Below are 20,408 nucleotides of genomic sequence, written 5' to 3'. Positions count from 1 at the left end.
GGAAACCTCGGTGCCATGCTCAGTCTCAGAAAGTCCCCCGTTCTCAGCTCTCAAGTGCTCTGTGCATATCTCTCGTTATGGACTCATAATGGGCTGAGGGGTGAATAGGTGGTGAGGAAGTGGATTCAGTGTGCACAGATGGCTGTTTCTAGAAGATGGCCACAATGTATCTGTCTCCCTCTGTAGGCAGTGAGCTCCTTGAGGATAGCTACCTATGTTTTTTTCATCTTTGTAAACTCAGTTGCGAGGCAAGTGAAACTGAGTCTTGAATGTACCATTTATACTTCTAGAGCAAACCTCACCTGATGCCAGTGCTCCCTGTGGACTTTTCAGTTGCATGAGCTGGTATATATTCTCTTTATTGTCTAAGCCATGTTTGGATGACTTGCAGTTGAAACCATCCCAGTTGATGTGGTATTTCAGTGCCATTCTCCTGCCATCTAAATCCCACCTCTTCTATCTTGGTTTCCACTTGGTCTCCCTTATCTTAACAGGGAGAGTTTTAGTGTTATTATGGTTTGCTGGGGTGAAAGCTAGAAAGGTCATGTTCCATATCTGAAGTGTAAGTTCTATAAGCAAATAGCATTTATTTGCTGGCTGATGCTATAAATTACCTTATTTCACTGCCCCTCTCTGCCCCAAATTTAAGCACAACATTTAAACAGATAATCCTTTAAAGAAAAACAGTATAACCCTTACTTAAAGAATAAGTAAAAGTTCTAAATAGGCATACAAGGTAATAAAAAAGTTGGATATTTATCTAAAAAATATTTAGGAAGAAAGAGAATAATATATGAGGCATTTTGCCAACTGAGGGCTACTTTATGGCAAGCAATGGGCTAGTCTGGAAGAGACAGGGAATGGTCCAGTGTGTCCCTCGTCCTAAGGTTCCACTAACCTAGGTGACTTAGAGGAGGCTACACCCCCTGCAGGGCCTTATTTTCTCCTTCTGTCAAATGAAGGAAGAGAAGCAGATGATCTCCCAGGTCCTTTCTGGCTTGAAACATCCATGATGTATGGTGGTTTGAATTCAATTGATTATTTTCCAGACTCTGCTGTGTATGCCGGCTCAGCCCCAGCTCTCCCTGCTCAGCCTTTCTGACAGTGATAAGTTGCAAAGTCATATAGAAGGGAGTTTTCTGTCTTCAATTCAGGAGACATATCTAGCTCTATTACTTGGGGTAACTCAATTCAATTCACATTTGATTCAATGTTGACTGAATAGTTGCTTCAGTCAAATTACAAAGGAGGCTCCTGGTTTCCCTTGTGAACCTTGGGAAGCCTGATGATTTTCCATTCTCTCTCCTTCAATCAACAAACATTTATGGATTGTCTACTGTAGCCTAGATATTGAGCATTAAAGATAAATCAAATAGCACCTCCATCTTTTGAGGGTATACCAAACAGTGCTTTAAATAAATGTAAGCTGTGGAGTCAGACTTACCTGGGTTACATTCTTAGCTCTCTTATTTGCAAACTGGGTGACCTGGGTAAAGAATTCCATTTATTTAAGCTTGGCTTCTTATTCTGTCAAAGTAGGGATGATAGTAGTATCTATTTTACAGAGTGTGTGTAAGCACTCAGTATATAAAGGCTAGCACAAAGTAAGTGCTCAACATAGAGACAGTTTAGTTGCTCCTGTGTTATAAAACATATGAGAAGTCCAACTACTGATTAAAAGTTTATGTAAAAACGCTTACGTTTTACTTAATTTATGGGAAGATGGTAAGACAAAGGTTGGCCGCATGCATAAGCTTGGGGAGGATAAGGTGCCCGTGAGGATGGAGAGTGAGAGAATCTCTAGTATCCCTTGGAGATAAGAGCAGAAATAGAAGGCATAGCCCGAATCCCAAGAGCACTGAATGCCATGATAAAGAATCCTTCAGTCAATGGGGAGCCATTGAAGGTTTTTGAGAGAAGTGACATCACACCTCTATTTTAGAATTTGAATCTTGGCAGGAGAGCAGGTCTGAAGCAGGGACCAGCCAGGAAGCTCATGTAGTTTTCCAGATGAGACATCACAAAAGCTGTAACTGAGTTACTAGGCAGTGGAGATGGGGAAAGAGGGGGAAGTTTGAGAAGTTTTAGAGTTTTAGAGATGATAACTTTTGGTGGCCCATTAGATAAAGGAGATGAAAGAAGCAATGAAAATGATTTTGAGATGTTTAACTTGAGTAACGTGGTGAATGGTGATGCCATCAACTAAGACAGGGGATTCAGGATGCATTCAGGATACAACCTGGTGGATTGTATGATGATGTGGAAAGAGAAAATTTTTTATTTGGCCTAAAAGCATTTGTGAAACTCCTTTCCCTCCTTTCTTCTTTCCTTCTTTCTCTCTTTCCTTTCTTCCTTCTAGACTTTCTTTCTTTTTTCCTGTGGTTCAATAAATACTTAACACGTCATGTAAACTATGCTGGGAGTTGGGTATAGGTTGTAGAATAAAACAGACCTGCCAACTATGACTGGCAAGCTTACCTTTTAGTGGAGAAGAGAGCCACGTGGCACCACAAGGAAACAAACAGGTAACAGAGAAACAGAAGAATGGTGGTGCAGGAAGACCCAGTTTGGAAAACTGAGAAGGTAGCATTTAAGCCAGGGCCTCAACGGCAGAGGGAGCTAGCCACTTGGAGAGAAGGGACCAGAGTCTTTCTCAGAGGGACTAGCACACGCAAAGGCTCTGAGTATTCTAGGAAGTGGAAGGAGAGCGGTGTGAATAGTTGGTGAAGAACATGGGATGAGGCTAGGAAAGACTAGAGACATAACATGCCGGAATTTGTAGGATGTCATGAGGGTGGGATGCAAATAAAAGTATTTAAGTATGGACACGACATCGCCAGATTTAAATTCTAAAAGAAAATTCTGTGTGCTCTGTAGAGGAAATGTGCAATCTGGGACACCGGTTAGAAGGCTCTTTCTAGAGATAACTTTGGCTAATAAGCGTGGTGGCATAGAAGGGAGCTGGAGAGAAGGTTTGAGACATATTTTGGAGGTGGTACTTGTGACTTCATCATGAAGTGGATATGGGCAGGAGTGAGGAAAAGGGAGGGATAAAGGAAGGCTCTCAGATTTCCAGCTTGAGCAACTAGTAACTGGCACCATTCATTTACTCTGATGACAGCAGAGAGGGAACAAGAGAAAAATCAAGAATATGGGTTTAGACATGATATGTTTGAGTTATCTGTGAGACTCAAGAGGTAACGCCAAATGGGTCATTGGGTACATCAATTTGTAGCTCAAAGAAGACGTCTGTGCTGAATATAAAATTTTGGGAGTTATCAGGAATCAGTTATTTAACAATATTCATGTAGCACTGACTATCCCTAATGGGTGCTGGGAATAAATCAGTCTGTAAGGTAGACAAAGCACCTACCCTCATGCAATTTACATTCCAGCAGTGGAGATAGACAATAAATAAGTAAGTAAAATAACTACTAAATTTGATAGGTGGTGAGCTAGAATAAGCATGGGATCAGGGAAGGCCTTTTCAAGGACGTGATATCTGAGGACAGGATGTGAAGATTTGGGGGAGGAACATTTCAAGTGGAGAGGACTCAAAGTTGAAAAGCCAGAAGCTGAGGAAGGGGTTGGCATGATCAAGGAACTCAAGGAAGTCCTCTGCCGCTGGGTCAGGAGAGCTGAGGGAGAGTGAACAGCCCCACACTGAACATTGGCCGCCTCCAATACTGGCGTCAGTTAGAAGGAGAGGCAGAGATGAGCTGGCTAGCTGATGCCCAGCTAGAACTCCAAGCCTAGAAGCTGGGAATCAGGTTTGTGCTAGAGGTAGGGATTTGGGAGTCATAAATGCAAATGTGGCGCTGAAGTCAATGGGGAAACAGGCACATTTACCCTTGTAGAGTGTAGAGCAGAAAAAGAAGAGAGCCAAGCACAGAACTTTGGGAGAGAACGAACAAGCCCCAGAGGAGACCTACAATAAGCAGTCTGAGAGGTGAGAGAGAAACAGAGAGGTAGGCTGTGGAATGGGACTGTGTTATGAAGGACAAGGTGGTCCACATCTCAGGAGCAGCTCAGAGGTCAAGTGCAGGGGAGGGGGAAGAGGGAGCAGTTAGAAACCCACTGGAATGACCCGATGGGAAGTGGGATTGCAGGGGCTGGTGTGAACAGAGGAGGTAAGAAAATGGATTCAGCAAGCAGGGACTATTGTTTTAAAATGTTCACAGTGAAAGAAAAGATGGATTGGGTAATAGTTTGAGAAGGAGAAAAGATTGTGGAGAGTTTCTTTGTTTTCAAGAATTTATTCCTTTCCTTAGAATGGGCTCTGTGCCAAATCTGGGCCTGAATGCTGAAGCAGCAAGTTTTCTTGGCTTTCCAGAACTTCGAGCTGCTAAGGGAGGCTGAGACTACTACTCCCTGTTTGGCCCCCCACCCATGCTTTTGGCTCCTGCAAAGAACAAATAAATCAGTTCGGCAAGCAAGCCTGGTGCTTTGATCCAGCATATTCTCAAAGCTTTAAACCACATTTGCTCTAAGCCAGCTGATAGGTCCCACCATAACCCATCTGACTTCCAGTTCACATACCAGCTATTTCCTCTGAAAGTCTTATGCATGGTAGGTAACCAGTAAATTGTTGTGGTTTGATTGGGTAGGTGTGATGGACAAAGAACTTTGCGGCTCCCATAAATGAGCCAGCACTGTCTCATCGTGAGACATGGCATGCGCACTGACTATTCGGTCTACAGTGTGCCATACATGTGGGCACAGGGTGTCTCCACAGCTGAGCCTTAATGTGGGGTTGATAAGCCACTGACTGTTCTTTCCAAGCGTAAGGAAGTTCCTTTGCCAAGGCCTCATTCTTCTAACTGCATTTAAAAACAGCTAATGCTTCAGAAAGTCGAAGAGTATCAAGTAGCAGGTACTGGGCAGGTGGAAATACAGTGTAGCCAGAGTGTGTATGCCTCCTCTGAGATTCAAGATGTCAAACTGTGTTACTTTGGTTATTGCTTTACAGTATTTCAAATCGCGTTACATTATATCACGCCACTCTGGAATATGAAGTGAGCCCAAAACTGTCGGATAATGGGCAAACACAAGGGTTGCCTGACAGTATGAATTATCCTTGAGTGGTTTGGCATAAAGTAATCACACCACTCTTTAGGGAGAGGAAAAAAACCCAAAGCTAGACACTCAGACCGAACAGCAGTATAATCAGATTCACTGACCCGCTCCTGCAGCTGCCAGCAGGCTGGCCGGCCCAGCGCCCCTGTCGTGCTCTGCAAGCCACCACGGGCACACCTGAATCTGAAGATAGAGGAGCTGTACCAATCAAGGTCTTTGCTGATTAATAGAGCTGTTGCTCACCCAGCAAGGGAAATTAGTGACAGGCGGAAATGACCAGTTAATTCATCCCGCAAGGCTGCACTTTCTCAACAGGCTCGTAGCAGCCTGATTCACTGACCCTGTCACGCCGTCACAGCAAAGTGGCACCACTTTCTGGGGACAGTATGATTCATAGCTTGGAGGATGCAGCTTCATTTTACAAACAGGCATTTTATAAACTCTGTGTGTGTGTGTGTGCTGCTTTATTCTATATGCAAAGACGTTCTATTTTTGAAAGTGCTTTTTATAATCTGGATTTGCATCTCTATTAAAACTGCAAATAATGAGCATTTAGAATGTGAGCTGTAATGACAACTGTTGATGGTGGAGACTCAGGAGAAGATGTCCAGTGGAGAAGTTAGGCAACAGTGGTTGGGGTGATCACGTCCCAGAGGTCTGCTCCTCACTCATGCGTAGACCAAGGGGGGCTTGCTCAAGGGGCCAAGTCAATTTTGAAGGCAGAGTGAAGCCAAGTAACAGTGTGAAGAATCAGGAGTTTTCTTAAGAGCAGCTGAGGTTGGAGCTGGGCCAACATTACCAAGCATCACGGTAAAGCTTCAGCCTGGGAATGGTCAGCAATGTCGCTCAGAGAATGACCAGGATCAGGTGTGAGGCGAGAGTCAGGGAGAACAGTTCCAAATGCCTGTGGGGCCCGTCGAGAAGTGAAAAGCTAACATATAGCCCTTTCTGGTGGTCCCCACGTTTATTTCCGACAACTTCCTGACTTGTGTTCTGTGATCTAGCAGGTGGGTCTTGTCTCCTCTCTGCCTCCATCCTTCCCCCAAGATACTGCCATTTGTTCCCTTAAGATGTGTCCTTTATCCTATTCCTCAACTACTCAAATTGAAGCCTGTCTCCAAAGCATGACTTAGGAAGATTTCTGGACTTCTCAGCCAGCCCTGATTTCGCCATCTTGTGAGCTCCTCTCGTGAATAGCTCTTGACTTTGTACAGCATTTCTTGGAAGTTTGAGTCAACCCCCAACTGTCCATGGAGACCCAGCTGAGGTTCTGGAGCCATTTGTTGCAGCCTCTCTTTGAGAATCAAGCTCCGGAAACTAGGAGCATCCAATGGCACAGGCAGGCCCTAATCAAACAAGCACAGTTTTGGTGAGAAGATGAGAGCATGGCAAGAGAATCATAGGGGACCCACCTAGAAGCTTCCAGAACTGTATATTTCAGATTCCGTCTTGAGGCAGAGGGTAGCAGAGGGAATATATGAAAATCAGAGACCCAACTCCATACAGTGGGGTTTTCTCTTGCCCAACATACAGACTGTGTGCCTTCTCTTCCCTCTCCCACTCCCTTTCCCTGGTTCCTGAGTGCTCTCACTCACTGGATTCCAAGTCCCCAGGGCTCACTCAGTCCATTGAACAAGGGAAGATCTCAGGGGATCCGCCTCTGAGTGCCTTCCCAGGGGTGGTGGCACTTAGCAGCACTTCTCTGGGTCCCCCAGGAACCTGCCTCAGGGAATTTCTTGTTCTTTCAGGGGAGCCCTATTTAAGTTGCCTGAGAAGTAATCCCCTTGGTAGTTGTGCAGCCACCCCACAGAAGGCCTGACATTGGGGTTCTTCACTTGCCCCTGCCCTTGCCTCCTGGCGTCGTTCTGCTGCCAATCTTGAATTAGCTCTGTCAAAACCCACTCACCCTAGAGATTTGTGAATTAGAAGGTTAGGGCTCTCCAGAGAATCAGAACCAAGAGGAGATCTATCTACCTACTTACCTACCTATCATCTATCCACCTACCTATCATCTACCTACCTACCTACCTATGTATCATCTATCTATATATCTATCTTCCTACATACCTATCTATTATCTATCTATATATCATCTAGAGACTTGGGTAAGAGTTGAGTTTGCAGTCTTGAGTCTGAATTCCACAGGGCAGCAGGTTTGAAACTTGGGCAGGGTTTCTATGTTCAGTCTTGAGGCTGTCACACAAGCTAAGTGAGCCAGGCTGGAGACTCAGCTCCTACAGACACAACAGACAGAAGAATGGGACCTGTGAAGATTTCAGATATTCAGAATTGATAAAAAGATGGAATTCCGGGAAAATTCTAGATAAGTAGGTTCAAGTCAAAATGTTGCTGTGGCTAAAACTCCCACGATGAACAGTCAATAAATACAAAGGGTGGACTTGGAGCTGAACAGAGAAGACAGAGTTCAAAGGGTTGAGGCTGAGTAGAAATGGGTACAAAATACAAATAAAGTAAGGAGGATCTAAGACAACTGGTGGGAACAAAGAGTTTACCCCACCAGCCATGACTCGCAGAGTGTGAACTTGGGCTGACGTAAAGCTACTAGGTCAAGTGTGGAGGTGTGAGGTATTTTCTCTTTTGGGTATTTTCCCCTGAGTTAAGTGAGTCATGGAAAAAAAATAAATGGTGGAATTCAATGAAATGCTGCTTTTGACTCACTGCAATTGTTTCAATCTGGGTTTTTGGGCCTTCACGTTTGTTAGACTTTCTTTATAATCTTGACATAAATGAAAACATTCTTATCTATGTATTTGCTATTTAATAAAAACAATATAGGAAAAGAAATAATGAACTCTTAGAGGAGCAGGAAATGAAATTACTTCCTACTTTCCTATCTTTGATTGGCTCATGGCCTTTTGTGTATATTGACATCTCAAAAATGGATAGTAATCTCGTGTCTTCACCCCAAATGTATCTGTGATGAAGTTAGGATTTCTGGAACACTTGTGATGATGTTGAAATAGAGATGGAGGTGGAAGGTGAGGAGCATGGACATCTAAGAAAGGAGAGAAGGACAGGGAGAGGAGGGGAGCAGATGGACATGTAGATCTAGGCAATTATAGAGTGAACTCGCAGTTGGGGACTGCGAGTGATCTTATCTTCTTTATTGACTTATCAGAAAGCTATGTGTTTCTCTTGCTTTGCTGCCACGTATAACCTGGCCTGCAACACCGAAGTTACAGAATTATGGATTCTTAGTCATTTATCTGCTATCTCACTGCTGCATAATGTCACGTCTGAAGATGTGGCTGAGTGTGGCTCAAATGCATACTCCCGCAGCAGCCTGAGTAGGCCAGAATCTGGAAGCAAAACCACCTGTTGCATGATAACGAATCAATTAGCTAATTCAGTGAATATTTCTTGAATGCTGACACTGTAGCAGAGTGATAGCTGCAAGTGTGGGAAGCATTCCAGCTCAACAGTAGGAAGAAGTGAGGGTAAGATGGTGGTCAGTCGGTGGTGGGCCAGGGAAGTAGTCTGTATCTGTATGTCCAATGTCACATGTCAGGGCTGCCCCAGTCAGGAAGATAGGCAGAGCGTGTCCAGGAGCTGGAGACAGACAGAAATCAAGGCAGAGTTAGCATCAGAGAAATCTGTAAGAAGGTCGTAGGCCCTTGGGCATTGTTCTGGGTTGACTTATGCCCCCCCCACCCCAAATTCACATATTGAAGTCCTCACCCCCAATACCTCAGAATGGGACCTTATTTCAAAATAGTATTATTGCAAATGTACTTCAGGTGAGGTCATACTAGAGTAGGGTGGCCCCCAATCCAACATGACTGGTGTCCTTAGAAAAAAGGGAAAATTTGGCCACAGACACACACACAAGGACACCGCCAAGTGAAGATGAAGGCAGAGACCTACAAGACAAGGAAGGCAGATATTGCCAGCACCCACCAGAAGTGAGGGGAGAGGCATGGAACAGATTCTTCCTCACAGCCCTCAGGAGGAACCGACCCTGCCGACATCTTGATCTTAGACTTCTAGCCTCCAGAAATGTGAGACAATATATTTCTGTAGTTTAAGCATCCCCCACCCCCTGGCCCCATTTATGGCACTTTGTTTTGGCAGTGCCAGCAAACAAGTACAGGCAGCAGCCCAACAAATTCCTGCCCCCAACACAGGACAGTCTAGAGAGATGGTAAGAGACTGGCTCTAGAGAGATAACTATGTCACAAAGAACGTAGACACCAGAAATGAGGGTTCTTATGCTGAGGAATACGCATGCTGAGTCCTGGAGAGCTGAGCTCCCTCCGTCAGACTGAGGAGAGCTGAGTCTTTGGGAAGGAGTTAGTTACACGTGTAGCCAAGGTTGGTGCTCTGCCCAGATTTCCTTTCCTGGCTCCATATGGCTTTCTCTAGGTTCTGCATGCTTCCCTCCTAACTGTTCACACCTGCAAACTTCATCAGCCAATTATCCTCAGATGCACCAGACCAGAGAGTGTCTGGGAGTTTACATTCTTGCACAGCTGCCCCCAGTCAACGCCTTAAGGAGGAACAAACTCTGTGCAGTAAATTATAGTCCAGGTGTATTAGTTTCCTATTGCTGCTGTAACAAATGACCGTGTAGTTGGTGGCTTCAAACAACACAACCTAAATGTATAATCCTCCTCTTCTTCTTTTATGTTACTCTCTCAGGTCAGGTTGCCTGGGAATAGACTCTGAGACAAGGACGTGATTGATGGAGGATTGCTCCCAGGGGAAACTGACTAGGAAGGGCTGGAACTGGGTGGCGAAAGGGAAGAAGCCAAGCATGAGTTAATTTCTGGTGAAGTCCAATGTCATCCTAACATTCTGGGGAGTCTGTTGAGGTGGGTAGAATAATGGCTCCCACAGGTATCAGGTCATAATCCCAGGAACCTGTAAATGTTAACTCTTTTGGGAAAAAGTTCTTTGTAGATGTGATTAAATTCAGGATTTTGATATTATTCTGGGGGGTGGGGTGGTGCGATTCAACAAACACAGAGGAAAACATAGAGGCAGAGATCGGAGTGATGCAGCCACAAGCCAAGGAATGTCAGCAGCCACTGGAAGGTGGAGGAGGCAAGGAATGGATGCTCCTCTCGAGCTCCTACAGGCAGCAAATCACCTTGATTTTGGCTCATTGATATTGATTTTGGACTTGTGGCCTCCAGAACTGTGAGAGAATAAATTTCTGCTGTTCTGAGTCACCCAGTTTGTGGTACTTTGTTGCAGCAGCCTCTCGAAATGGATCCAGCGTCCATGCAGCCAGACAAAATGGATCCTGTGTCCACGCTTCACTCTACTTCCCTTGCTTGGAGCTTGGCCAGACTTGCCTGGGGCAGGCCTTATGCGTAAATGACACATTGCTCTTCAGAGTCAGGGAAGAAGCCGAACTGGAATTCTATCTTTGGAAGCACAGAAATATGATGCAGGTGTGAGTGTCATTTCTACATAGACCTCTCTCTGGTTTTAAATGTATTTTTTTTTTTTACTAATAAGTAAAACTATAACAGAAGCTATGGAATTACTTCCCATCCAATGGCCTTAGACACATAGTGGGTCTGGTTCTTGTCACTGTTTCTTGTCTCACCCACAGGAGACCCAGGCAATGTAAGTAGGGAATATATTGATGCCACTTATTGCACAACCATTTGGCTTAATAAAAAACAAAACTAGTGTTTAATTTAAGTGTTCTTTTAGAGCATTATACTAAAGAGAATGTTGTGAATCACCAGAACTGAATCATTTTTTAAAAAAAAATTAACTAAGAAAGTGCTCCCATTTCTGGACCCATGCTGATAACCCTTGTGTGTGATGGAAAAGATTAGAGAAAAATAATATTAAGTAGCTAGCCCAGGGCTCAGGATAAAATGCAGTTGTTCAAGTGTCCATTTAGAATGTCGTTAACTAAATCCAATCCACAATGTACCAACTCAACGACTGGTTTGGTTCGTAAGCAAATAGTATTATACCAAGGCTCCAATATAGCCATAAACGTTTGTTTTGCAATTGTCCTGATTTCAAATGTCTGCCTGACACTTTGGCGAAATCACTATAGGATCAGAAGCTCCTATGGGAGGCAAGGAAGACCCCAAAGTTGATACAAATTTTACCTGGGTAACTACATGATCCTGGAGTGATCTATTCAGCGCTTGCCTCCTCCAGACAAGGGAGCTAGGTCTAACTCACCTTTGTCTCCCAGGGCACATGGCCTGGCGCTCAGAACATTCTCAACAAACATTTGGCCCCAAGTGTGGGTTCAGTTCAGTTCAATAAACAGAGCAGCCCAAAGATTCTGGTGTTGTCACAGTAGAAAGTGGTGTAGGGGTGGTAATAAAATCCACCTCTGGTCATTGGTGGTTTTGCATAAATTAGATTTTCAAATAAGTGAGAGTCGGCTTTGTGAGTTAGGCCTTTGTTTATTTAGGACTTGGTGAAAGAAGCCCTGGCCTTTCCAGTCTTGTCAAACTCCAACAGTATCCAATTTTCCAGGTTCAATATCTGTGTGGATTACTTGAGAGCCACAGCCTGCCTAGAGATGGAGGCAGAATGCTTCTCATAAGGACTCTATTCTCTTCATTTCTCTGAGCCCAGGATTTTTATCACCAAGCCCATTCCTTCCCATTGATTGAGTGTGACTCAGGAGGATACTGTTCATCCTGTCTGGCTCCACTCAGTGAACTCAGCACTCTCGCATTGCGGATGCTGGCCTTGGTGGCCAGAGTTTATCTGGAACATCTCCAGCTTCAGCTTCTCTTTTTGACTTCTTCTCACTCTTGGCTCTCTTGGATCCTTAATCTATTTCTTCCTCCCCTCCCCCATCTTATTTTGGCTCCACCTTTTCCCCAAACCACCTTGATTGATGATTTAATACAGACTAAGCTACACTTCTAGCTCTGACCTTGACACCTCTAGCATGATGGAACGTGCCCTAACTTTCTCTGGCCCCAGGTGGCTCCCCACAGTGCCCACCTGAGTTCAGGAGGCTCCTCTTCCCCTCACCTTATTCCTTCAAGAGAGGGGATTGGACCGTTCTGTTCATAAATCCCTTGGGAAAAGAGGCATAGGCCTATAGATTAAGCATTTGACTTATTTTTTCTTCTCCCTTCTTTCTGTTGACTCCTTCCTCATTTTCCCATGGTCTGCCTTCCCTGGCTCCTCACATCTGGGCTCACTGGTGTTCCCACGCAGACTTAGCCCACTCCTGAACTGCCCATGTTTTTGAGCCTAACCTGATCGAGAACAGATGTACTTACATGCTCCATCTTTCCATCCCAGGACTTGCCTTTGAGTTATTCTTTGGGCAGCCCCGATCCTTAGAAGGATGTCTCAGGGATGTCCCCCCCGTTTTCCATCTGAACCAAACCACCTCCAATTTGCTAATGGAGTCCCTGTGCTTGAGATCTCCTATGCCCTTTCCTAGGACTTGAGCTCCACTGGCTTCTCATCCTCAGTCCTTTGAGTAAACTCAGTCCCTCAGCAAGAATGGGGACATTCTTTACTCTTGACAATTCCCTCTCTGCCCTTTGACCAGGTCCTACCCTAGATGAGAACTATTGGTGATTCTTGGATTTGTCTATCTGTGTTCTATTTGTACGATCTAAAGCCAAGCTTATTCGCCTACTGGGATCCTCCAATTACATCAAAGACCCGTGGTATCAACTGTTTTCCTGAATTGTAATGAGATAATGCCAAGCCTGTTGGTCACCGGACCATGCCCGGTTTGCTGACCTTCCACTATTGACCTGGCTGATACCCTTCCCCCAGTGCCTGGTGGTGGGCGTTTCTCACCCTGTTCTCCTCACTGCTCCATCTTACTCCGGAAGGCTGCCATGCCTTACCAGCAAATCCTGAGATGTGACTTTTTGTTTGTTTGTTTGTTTCAAGAGAATGGAATGTTAAGTAGTCCAGACAGCCAAAACACAAGCAAGAGCACACATTGAAATACAGAGGAAAACAATTTCATGCCATATGGGTGATGATACTAAAACTCATTCAGAAATATATTTAATGCCTCAGATGCTCTTGGGTCTTTTTTTAAACACTTACGCTTGACTGAAATGACTTTATGCCCTTGTATTTCTCTGTTCTCTGGCTGTTGTCTTTAGATACGTGAGTCGTGACTTGTAAAGTAAAATAGCAATATTTTAAAACAAATTTACCACATTGATTACTATTAATTTGTATTATGCTTTATGATTTTCAAGGCTCTTCCTTAGATCTTAGTATATTTCATTAAAATGCATATAGTGCTTTGAAGTAGTCAATGAGAGTTTCTATATTTGTTTCAATGTTGCAGCCATTGCACAGATATTTTGGAAATTTTTATTTGAGTTACAAGATATGAAAAACAAGGGGCATTATTACACTAGACTGGAACAGCAGTATTTAAAAGTTAGCAAGCATCAGAATCTGGTTAAAAAGTGGAAAGCTTGTTAAAATACAGAACTCTAGCCCCTGCCCCTCCAGTTTCTGATTCAGTAGATCTGGGGTGGGGTGTGGTAATTTGCATTTCTGACAAATTCCCAGGTGATATGAATGCTGCTGGCCCAGGGACCACGTTTTGAGAACCCCTGCACTGGAGCATCAGTTCTTGATCTGGGTGGATAAGCAGAATACCTATGAAACCTTTAAAATTTATAGATGGGATAAGGAAGCACTTACAAAAACGATCAGAGAAGATCTATATATAATTGTGACAAATTAGAAACAAACTAAATGTCCAATAGCAGGAGAATAGATAAATAAATTTTGTTATATTCATATAGTGGATCACCAAATGAAAGTGAAAAATGAGTGAACTAGAGCTATGTGTATCAACATGAATAAATCTTACAAATACATGATCGAATGAAAAAAGAAGTTGTGAAGGGATAAGTATAGTTTATCACTTGTTTGAGGCTCAAGAATATACAAATAATGCTATATATCACTTAAAATGCACTAAAAGTATAAAGAAGTATAAAGATACCTATGGGAAACATACTCCCAGGTGACGAGCATCGTGCTTCTGGCAAAGGGAAGGGGTGGGTGATCCTGCCTCTGCAGAGTGGTACGGGGGGGAGGGGCATCCAGTTTATGTGTAAGCCTTTGTTTCTTTTTTGTTTCCCACTTAAAATCGGAAAGTTTTTAAAATCAGCTTTTTAAATTGAAGTATAATTGAGATAAAACATTATATTAGTTTCAAGTGTACAACATAATGATTCAGTGTTTGCATATATTGTGAAATGATCACCACAATACATCTAGTTAATGTCCATCACCGTACATAGTTACAGAAGTTTTTTCTCTTGTGATGAGAACTTTTAAGGTTTACTCTCTTAGCAACTTTCAAATATACAATGTATATTAGCTACAGTTGCCAAGCTGTAGATTACATCCCCAAGACTCATTTATTTTATAACTGGAAGTTTCCCCTTTTGACTCCCTTCACCCATTTGGCCCACTCCCCGTCCCCCACATATGGCAACTACCAATCTGTTTTCTGTTTCTATGAGTTAAATTTTTTTAGATTCTACCTATAAGTGAGATCATATGGTATATGTCTTCTCTGACTTATTTCAGTTCGCATAATGCCCTCAAGGTCCATCCACGTTGTCCCAAATGGCAAGATTTCATCTTTTTTATGGCTGAATAATATTCCAATATTCCATTCCATATAGTTATATATTTTATCCATCTCCATCAATGGACACTTAGGGTGTTTCATGTCTCAGCTCTAATATGTATCTTTTGAGTCAGTGTTTTTGTTTTCTTTGCATAAATATCCAGAAGTGGAATTGCTGGAACATATGGTAGTTCTATTTTTAATCTTTTGAGAAACCCCCATACTGTTTTCCATAATGGCTGTATCAATTTACATTCCCACCAACAGCGCACAGAGGTTTCCTTTTCTCCACATCCTTACCAATACTTGCTATTTCTTGTCTTTTTGATCATAGCCATTCCAACAGGAGTGAGGTGATATCTCATTGTGTTTTGACTTGCATTTCCCTGATGATTAGTGATGTTGAGCATCTTTTCATGTACCTGTTGGTCATCTGTATGTCTTATTTGGAAAAATGTCTATTCAGATCCTCTGCCCATTTTATTAATCAGCTTGTTTTGTTTGTTTGTTTGTTTTTGCTATTGATTTGTATGAGTTCTTTATATATTTTGGATATTAACCCCTTATCAGATATATGATTTACGAATATTTTCTCCCATTCAGAAGGTTGCCTTTTCATTTTGTTGGTGGTTTCCTTTGCTGTTCAGAAGCTTTTTAGTTTGACGTAGTCTCACTTGTTTATTTTTGCTTTTGTTGCCTTTGCTTTTGGTGTCAAATACAAAAAAATCATTGCCAAGACTGATGTCAAATTGCTTCTCACTTATGTTTTCTTCTAGCAGCTTTATGGTTTCAGGTCTTACATTCAAGTCTTGAATTCATTTTGAGTTAAATTTTGTGTGGTATAAGATAGTGGCCCAGTTTCATTCTTTTGCATGTGACTGTCCAGTTTTCCTAACACCATGTATTGAAGAGACTGTCCTTTCCCCATTGTATATTCTTGGCTCCTTTGTCATAAATTACTTGACCATATATGTATAGGTTTATTTCTAGGCTGTCTACTCTGTTCCATCGATCTACGTGTCTGTCTTTACGCTAGGCTTTGTTTTTTAATCTGAGAAGGGGTTCACAAGTATATGTTGTAGCATTCTTCAAACCTCTTTCACAATATGAAAAAAAAATAAATGTATGTATACCCACATTCCCACCTGGGGGTGCTTGTTTTTACAAAGCTTTACCTGTGATTCTTAGACACAGATTATTCGCATGCCCCCCAGAAATACACCCCATATTTTTAACCCCACATGGCAGCACTCTGCTCATCCATTTTACTCACCAGACTTGGTAATGGATACATTTGAAAGTAGATTAGGTTTTTGGGAATGGCCTAATGACAAAGATTTGCCACAATAAAGAAAGTCGAAAGAAGACACTACAGGCTCTAAAAACTGTAAAGAGGAACATAGTTGAGATGCAAATATAGACTCTTTGAAGGGACAATATGGACGCACGTAGTCTAGGAGATTTGTTACCAAGTTGATTGCATTTGTTTTTAATCAGTCCTTGAATGCATATGAAATTATCAAATCATAGATTGGAAGAAAGAATATGCTTTCATAATTTCTTTGTTTCTAAGAAGTAAATAAAAACCACTCTACAAAACTCTTTAAACTCAGCCTGCCAAATACACATAACATCTCTAGAATGACTTCCTTCTAATATCAGTTTGGGGCATTTTCAGAATTCCGTGGAGTGAAGGGATGGAGTCTGTCTTTCGCAGCAGCACCCTCTCTTTCGGGCCCCAGGAGGAGGGGTGCTGCCATTAGGAAAAGCCTAAAATAGTGCTACTGGCTTGGCGTGTGGCTAGTGGGCTTTGAGGATACCGATATCAGAGGCTGAGCAGATGCGGACCCATGTTAAGCAATGAACAAACAAAAAGTGCTGTCTGCGATGACTTGGAAGGCAGGCTGAGTGCCTCTAAGGCTGTAGCTCTGGGGGAAAAAATTAGAAAACAGAAGGTTCCCGGTGTGTGCTGGATTTCCCTTCAGCAGAGAGGGAATGGAAGGTTTTTTCCCATTTTTTGTGGTTCTCTGGTCCCTGCTTTATCACCACTGGGTGTACTGAGTGTATGGAGGGCAGATAATTTTTTTTTTTTTTTTAATGTGTGACTTACCATACCATGAAGAGCTTCATAGAAATTGAGTGGAAATGGCTGTTCTTCATTTCTGTGCTTTGCACTGGCTGCAGAACTGGGTGAGACCGAGGAGGGGGTGAGTGTACCCATGTGTGGAGAGAAGGGGGCACATGGATATTGGTGGCCAAAAGAAGCAACAGTGGCGAGATGACTCACTGCCCACCAAAAGTCTGCTCTTCCAGGGATGGAAGATTGACTGGGAAGTGACTGCCCAGCCCCCACTGGCATCATGACAGGTTCTTGCCATGAACTTTGCCTAAAGTGACGTTTACAGGATGAAGAGGTTAAAAAGTGCTTGTGCCTTTTTCCCATCCACTGGCTCAACTGAGGGGACTCTGAGGCCGAAGAGGATGGGGCACCACAAGATAGAAGGGGCCTGCACCCATGAATCACCCTGTGGAAGGCTGCCGACCAACCAGGAATGCTTGCATTGGACTGTGGCTTGAATAAGAAATACATTTCTTTTGTGTTAAGCCACAGATAATTTAAGATTTTATTTGTTACAGCAGCTAGTTTTGCTGTAAGGAATGCACTCACATAGAATTTCAATAGGAATTGCTTAAGTGGCTACCATATGAAGGGCAGATATAACTCAGTTATATCTGGTACTGAAATTAAAGAGAGGAAGAGAATAATTATTCTACAAGATGCCTGCATTGGAGACTCATCCTGGAGCCCTTACTTTTGGCCCTGGCTGACTGTCTTCAGCTTTGCTGGGAGGCTGTGTGATGTCATCCACCCATTTTATTGGCCTGCCATGCAGGTTTTTATTGAGCACTTGAGTGAACCAGAAGAGTCTCATCTCTTGCATTAGGGGGCTCTCACATTTTTTGCTGGAAGAAACAAGAAAATGCATTCCATTGCCACTGGTCATGCTGTGATGACAGATAATTAGAAACTTTAATCACTCTTGTTTTGTCAGCATGACTTTCATCTCAAAAAAAGACTGTGTTAAAAAAAAGCCACAAATAAATATAAAATTTAGGACTGTGAAGCATCAATAATGAATCATAATGACGTTAAGTAATGATATCTCACAACCCTTTCAGCAAACCTCTTGTGTGTATCAAATTCTGGTCTTCCACACCTGTCTGCAGTTGCCTTTGCACCTAATTTTCATTTATTTATTTGCCCTTCATATCTTGCAGATCACTGCCCCAAGTTTCCTGGACATGAATGGACGAGGGGCTCTACAGTGTAACTCACTCCTTCTCAGGCCACATAATGTGTCTCAGCATTTAGCACATTTAGAGCAGGCTTTGAGTCAGACAAGCTTACGTTCAAATTCCGATTTTACCATTTTCTGGCTTTATGATGTCGTCTCTCTAAATGGACTCTGTTTTACTCCTTGTAAATTATGGATGCGTTACCAACCTCCTAAAGCCGTTGTAATAATCAGGAGAGGTAGCACGCACTGCATACCTAGCATGCTGTCTGGGACAGACTGCCGAGAATGTGCTCTTGAAAATATGAAATCTTTTCTTCTTCACTCTCTAACACAGGGCATTTGTCTCTTCCACAGGAAATAGATTCTTTAGCTTGAAGACTAGAATTTATCAAAAATTTGGTTGACGCCTCCAGACCCCTTTCCTGTAAGGAGTTTGCAGCTGGGCCCTTGGCCAAGTAAACAAGCCATTCCATCAAATGCGCTAATGGGGATGTCTTCCGGGTGCTGCAGCAGCCCAGGGCAGCTTGCCTGCACATGCCCCATCGCCCAAGTTGGAGAGTTGTATGTACTGATCTTAACCATTTCGAAGAGGAGAAAGCAATCTTTCCTTTGGAGACCAGGAGAGATCTAGGTGTGAGAAGGCTTGCAGTCAAGGAAGATGCATGTGGGAGCCTGCTGGCTGTATCTTGAGGCTTGCTCCTCTGCCAGAAATTCTGGAGACGTTCTGGCAGAGAGGCCGAAGCTGGGAATCGTGAGGATGTGTCATTTCTGGTGTGATGAGGCATGGAGCTTAGTTAGGGGAATAGGTAGAGGCCAAGAGTACTTGGGCTTCGCACGCTGTTTCCTCTTGTGTGGTTCCTCTTGCGATGGCATCCGGAGGCTTGCAGACGGATGTTGGCAGCTGCGCCTCCTCTGCCTGTTTTGCCTGTGTTTCATCCTCAGCAGTTCCACTGCTTGCTGCTCTCTCTCTGCCACTCCAAACCGTGCCCATTTTTCAGACACAGTTAATGTCTTCCTCTCTCCCAAAAGTGTTTCTTGATCAAATTTGCCCTACGAGTGATGTTTTTTTACTTTATTGCATTCATAACACAGGGATGCGGTTTGTATTATGGCCAGTACATAATCTATGATTATTTTCTCAATGTTTTATTTATATTTTTCTTGATTTTCCAGCTAGATAGTAAACTTATCAATGCAAGGCTTCATCCATTTAACTATCAGACCAGCCGATATTGACCAAGGACCCTTCATGTGTCAACACTGCGCTAATTGCTTTCACACACGTTGTTTTATTTTATTCTTCACAAAACCCCCTAGGGAGTTATCACCCCAGTGTCACAGATTTTTCTTTGAGCCTTAGATTTCTTAATAATTTGTCTATAAATCTAGAGTCTGAATCACACAGCGAGTCAGTGAGAAATCTGGATTTTAAGCCCTGTTCCCAAGTCTAATCTTCTTCACACCAAAGCGAACGCTCTCCAGGTTGACCACATTTGCTACTTGTTTTATATTCATCAGAGTATCTAGTTATGTGCTTCACAGGTAATTAAAACTTAATAAATCTTGATCAAGTTTTTGAAAAGGACACTGTAGGGACACTTTCTGAGAATGCTTCTTTACTTAACCTGATTTCTTCCTGTACTTCAAAAAAGCTGAATGAAATTTAAGATAAGTTATTTAAAATTATGCTTTGGAATTTTGTTGATCATTTATGACAGCTCTTATGATAAATATGATTGGGAATTCACTGTTGCTTGTAGGAACTGATTTAGGGTTTGGCTCAAGCTGGTGAGAAGGAGGATGAGGGGGGCCGAGTTGGAGACCCAGGGCCTTGATCCAGGCCATGCTAGTGATTTCAGAAGACTGACATTATCCAGATATCAACGTGTATAGGCTCAGTGATGAGAAAGTCTGCTTAGCAGATGCGGTAAACTGCTGGGCCGCCGAGTTGTTCCCTAGCTGCACAAGTCAAGGGCCTGTTGCCTGGGGTGCTTCCATCTGCAGAGTGACCAGATCACGGCCCCTCTTGGGAGGCCATGGAGTCTCTGTGGTGGCCTCTTGATCATCAGCTACAGCACTGCCCTGTGTAGGTCTAGAATGATGACTGGGGCTCAGCACCAGAATTCCCAAAACTTTTCCTTCTGCAGCCTCCCCCAATCTTCCCTATGAGATGCCTGGATGAAATATATACCCAGAGTGAAGGGCCAACCAAAAGCACACTCTGTGATATCAAGAAGGTTTTGCTCCAAACCATAGCACGGTCTCCTGGTAAACTAGACTGGGTCACATGGAGCCCTTCCTTTTGGCCTAGGAGCAGACTCATGACATAGAGCCAAGGCAGCTGGACAGCCTCTTTCACCCTGTCTCTTCTATGTTTACCCTGCTCACATTTTGGCCCTCTATATCCTCTCTCTCTAACAACTGAAGACAGACCAATTTAA

This window comes from Equus caballus, chromosome 13 (genome assembly GCF_041296265.1).
Source record: "Equus caballus isolate H_3958 breed thoroughbred chromosome 13, TB-T2T, whole genome shotgun sequence".
In the NCBI taxonomy this organism is placed as follows: Eukaryota; Metazoa; Chordata; class Mammalia; order Perissodactyla; family Equidae; genus Equus; species Equus caballus.
This window is presented reverse-complemented; position numbering follows the sequence as displayed.